Genomic DNA, 5,000 nt, shown 5'->3' with positions numbered 1-5,000 from the left:
AGAGGAGGAGGCGGCGGTGGTGGAGGAGGAGAGAGAATAGCAGCAGAGATAGTAGTCATTTTAGTAGTAGTAGTAGTAGTAGTAGTAGTAGTAGTAGTAGTAGTAGTAGTAGTAGTAGTAGGAGTAGTAGGAGTAGTAGTAGTAGTAGTAGTAGTAGTAGTAGTAGTAGGTAGTAGTAGTAGTGTGTGTGTGGTGGTGGTGGTGGTGGTGTGGTGGTGGTGGTGGTGGTGTGTGTGTAGTAGTAGTAGTAGTAGTAGTAGTAGTAGTAGTAGTAGTAGTAGTAGTAGTAGTAGTAGTGGTGGTGATGGTGGTGGTGGTGGTGGTAGTAGTAGTAGTAGTAGTAGTAGTAGTAGTAGTAGTAGTAGTAGTAGTAGTAGCAGCGGCGGCGGTGGTGGTAGCAGCAGCAGCAGTAGTCGTAGTAGTAGTAGTAGTAGTAGTAGTAGTAGTAGTAGTAGTAGTAGTAGTAGTAGTAGTAAACTCTATGTTCCCAATCACGTCCGCTAGAATTTTAATTATAATAATAATATGATCAAAATGTTTCTTATAAAATTTCCACGAACACCTCGTTTTATCATTATTATTATCTCATTCATAAACTCCTCCAATATTAACGAAAATTTCAAACTTGTAATAAACAATTAACAAACGATCATTCATTTATTTAACTGACACAATAGCTGCAACTGGCGCCTCTAATCACTTCACACTTAGAAATCCCAAGCCATAGACAAGCATCGTATTAAATAAAACACAGCAATTATAATCTAATGATAACCAATAACGATGGCGATTTGATATATTATCTATCTACATTAGAAACTATACACACAATCACGATGCGAATAATAATTGTAGTAGAAAAACTGCTCTCCGATTGAGGAGACAAGACTACTACTATAATTTCTCTCTCACCTACCATAACTTTACTCTCTCGCCATCTCGACATCGCCTCACTCACACAATCTTCGAGTGGGGTTTTCGGTCCCACTAGCCTGCGCAAGGATCGCAACGGCCAGCCCCGCATTGCGCCGCGTGACTAAAAGGATCTATTCTATTCTATTCTATTCTATAATAAAATATCTTATAGATAGATATTACTAAACAGGATCTTATTATTATTATTATTGTGAGACAAAAGAAAGCATCCACAGCTACATTTAAATGTCAAACGATCCCCTTAACATTCCATTTTCTGTAACTTCATATAAATGTCAATGATCAATAGTCCCAGCCCACAATGGTATTATATTGAGATGTTCCTGATACTTAACTTTGAATTTTTTAATCTTAACTTGTCAAAATTAAATGCCTGTTGAGGGGGACGGGGGAGGGGGTGGGGGGGGGGGTTTGGGGGGGGAGGTGTCTTTTTATCTACCTCTCCCCCTAATAGAAAAAAACATCAACAAACCAACAATATTAAAAAAAAAAACAAGCGCCCCCCCCCTAAAAAAACATCGAAAGAACCAAAAAAAAAACAAAAAAAAAACCCACACAAACAAAACAAAGCAAAACAAACAAAAAGACCCAAACCCCCCCCCCCCCCCCCCAATAAAACCAAACAAAACAACAACAACAAAAAAACAAACAAAACGAAATATAAACGTACATTTTATTATATTCTTACTATTTTGACTAATGTTCTTTGCACATAATACCTGACTGACGGTTGGGCAACATATGAAAAACAAAAGTCAAAACAAGAATAATATTTTTTCTATCCGCTAAACTGACAAGGCAGAGGCGTGACTGGGTTATCTTGGCAGTCGGGCAAGTCCTCATGCAATATTGTTGGAAGCTTATCCTGTCAGTTAGGTGGGTCGGTAGGTTGGCACCTGGGGGAGTGGGATGAGTACACAAGATTTGAACTACGTCCCTAGGGTTCTAGTACCTTTTGGTGCTGGCAGCCTGTCAGTAACGCTTACATCGTTTTGGAGAAAGAAAAAAAAATTCTCTCGTCTTTTGTGCAGTAATCGTCCGTCCATAGATTTTTCTAAAGGAGCGGTGTCGTCTCTTTTGGAATTTGAATAATTTTTTTTCTAAAAATCTCTCTCAGACCTGCCTTGTACTACGAAAACTTCGTAGAAATACGAATTTTTGGCTCCAGCAACAAAAACAACATTCGCTTCTTTGACTGAATAAATCTTGTTGAAAAGAAAAGTTTTGTTCCTTAGATCCTATATTCAGGACTGTGGAGCATTTTTTAGATCATGCTAAGGGAAAATTATTTATTTCTAAAGCTATTTAAAGTTAATTTTTCTTTTTTTTTTTCGTTGAAAACTACGATTTTTGAAAACTTCAAGTAGGCAGCTCTGTTCTTTATCTGTTTATAAGTCGTATAAGAGTTATCCAGTTCTTCAACCCTATACAGCAAGATACCTTGTAGATTCTTTCATGTTATAATGCTGTTTCTGTATCCCTTGGGGAATTTTCTACCCTAGTAGGATCGCCCTGTTAAGCAATGGTGTGTGTGAGTGTTCGTTCCATGTTAGTTTCTTGATCATTTTCCTCTTTTGATGTTCTATTATCGTACAACAGCATATGTTGTAACCTTTCGGAAATGATGAATTGTAGCGCACGCGACCTCAGTAGCAGTGGCGGTGTGTAACGATAGCTGGATGGGGCGGAGCGCAACGTTCCGATCTCTCTAAAACTTGACGAGGTAGGTGGTGGATCAGGTAAAAAGACCAAGAAGATCAAAGCTCTAGGCGAAATTCTAGCACGAGACTTGAGAGGATCAGCATGGGAAGTGAGTACTATCGGTTCCCTAAAGAGTTGTTGCATTTGATTGAACACTATCACAGGTAATGTATCCTCTTTCATTAAGGGTGTAAGACTCGGATTACGTCCTTTGAGGGGAAACTCCTTTTAATGCTATCATTAATATTGATTTGTGTTTTGTATCATATTTTTGGCCCTATATCTTTATGGTCTATTTTAAGATCGGCCCCATATAAATGTACCAGTTCAATTTTTTCTTTTCTTTCTTTTTTCTTTCCTCGGTAAAAGCGATAGCCACAAGCACCATAGAATGACTACATAAATTTCTCTCCGCCTCAACTCCTCCTCCTCCTCTTCCTCTTCTACTTTTATCCGCCTCTCTCAATATCTCGGTCGTTGTACGACATTCATAACTTTTCACGTTATCAAAACAAATCAGTTACTACAAACTATTTCATTTTCATTGCCAACTATTCAAAAATGCCGACATCGCACAATCAACATTAATAAATTCAAACAACACTGTCACTAACCGTCAAAAGCTGGAAGTATGTCCGGATAAATTTCACGGTACACAGTTAGTAGGAAGAGGAATGTAAAGTTAAAAAAACAAACTATAATATGTTTTGACTTTTTAAAAATTCCTGAATGGCAAAACAGCAACCACCGACATTACAACGACCTCCGGCACCACCAAATAAATCTATCGAACAGACTCCTTACCTCCATCGACAGCCAAACGACCCTCAGGTGGCTTTCACTCACTCCATCACTACAGCTCACCTTTTACGTTTGATATTAAAAAAAAAAGAATTCTATCTTTTAATCTTTCCAAATCCTATTCATATTTCAACGCCTCACACCTGCCAAGCAACTCGGTATTTTGTTTCGTTTATCTCACACATTTTGTTACTATTCCTGTTTTTATAAAATTCCATTACTGTGTCGTTCTTTTAACCTTTCTTTACTTATGATTCTTATCTCCCTTTGCTCAGACAACCTGTCGCTATCAGAAAACTGCAGTCATTATTTATGCTCATTTCTCCAGATAAATATTTTCAGCCTTCCCATTATTATACAAGAATGAAAGAAGTTGACGTCAATCCGATTTTTCTTGTTGTTTTAAACCGCCTGCAGGACGATTAGAGTTTTTATCGACTTCTTTCCAACAAAAACATAAACTATAAGCTTACACATAGTTTTGAGTGTTGATACTATTAATCTGGCGGGCAGAACTCGTTGATATTTTACGTAAACGCATATCATTAATAAATAGATTGAAAAAGTTTAAAATCAAAATTTAAGCATCGAGATAACCCCGACATAAGACATAGTTTGAGACGCTTTATGGCAACCTCAAATCAATCAACAATTCAAAGAATGGTTATGAGTATAATCTTCATAAATGATTATAAGTTAAGAATGAATTTATAAACAAACGACTGCATGATTGAATGAGTGATTGAATGAATGAAGGAATGAATGAAAGAGTGTAAGAATGAATGAATGAATGAATGAATGAATGAAGTCCCAGGTGTAAGAGTTTTTCGCCAAGATGAGGGTCATTTAAATCGATCGAAATTTGAAGGACGAGTTTTCTGGCCAAATTTTTTAAATACGTGTTTTTTTTTTCTTCTCCTGGATACGGCAGTTAACTGGTTAATCAATGGATTGACAGATCAATCAATAACTCAACTCCTGTCAATCCAATCCATCCATTCACCAACAGGCCTACCCACCCACCCACACATTGAATTCATTCCAGGGGATACCCACCCACCCACCCAACCCACCCATCAATCAATCAACCCAGCAACGAGGCTGCCAAAATACGTTACTCACCCCTTTCATTCATCATTATCTACACCCCACACTGTGTGAGTGTGTGTGTGTGTGTGGGTGGGTGTGGGTGTTTGTGTGTGTGTGTTTACGATCATTCTTATGTCATGTGGGTGCCAAAAGTATCACCTTGAATCATAGTAGTAAATACTTCCCAACAGTAAGCTTTGACTGTAATAGTGTGTTAGTAACGTGTTACACATTATGTTTCTCTATACGTATCATTTCTACATCATCTATCATCTATCTATCTATCTATCCTCTATCATCTATTATCTATCTATTATCTAACTATCTATCATCATCTATCTATCTATCTATCTATCTATCTATCTATCTATCTACTACTACTATCTATCTATCATCTATTATCTACTATCTATCTCATCTACTATCTATCTATCTATCTATCATCTATCTATTACTATCTATCTATCTATCTA

General features: G+C 37.2%; 1 protein-coding gene across 7 annotated transcripts in view; it reads right to left on the bottom strand.

Moving 5' to 3' along the window:
* LOC144967492 (neuron navigator 2-like) overlaps positions 1-5,000 on the bottom strand; it is a 129,755-nt gene that overhangs the window by 53,202 nt on the left and 71,553 nt on the right. The window contains exon 1 of one of the 7 annotated variants that reach the window (XM_078904817.1): positions 830-906. The exons of the other annotated variants lie outside the window; for them this stretch is intronic. The gene's annotated coding sequence lies outside the window, so the exon portion shown is untranslated. Of the gene's footprint in view, positions 1-829; positions 907-5,000 lie in introns of those variants that run through there. 7 annotated transcript variants of the gene reach the window in all.

Source organism: Berghia stephanieae, chromosome 3, assembly GCF_034508935.2.
Source record: "Berghia stephanieae isolate SIO BIC M18660-M18661 chromosome 3, UCSD_Bste_1.3, whole genome shotgun sequence".
Lineage (NCBI taxonomy): Eukaryota > Metazoa > Mollusca > Gastropoda > Nudibranchia > Aeolidiidae > Berghia > Berghia stephanieae.
This window is presented reverse-complemented; position numbering and strand designations above follow the sequence as displayed.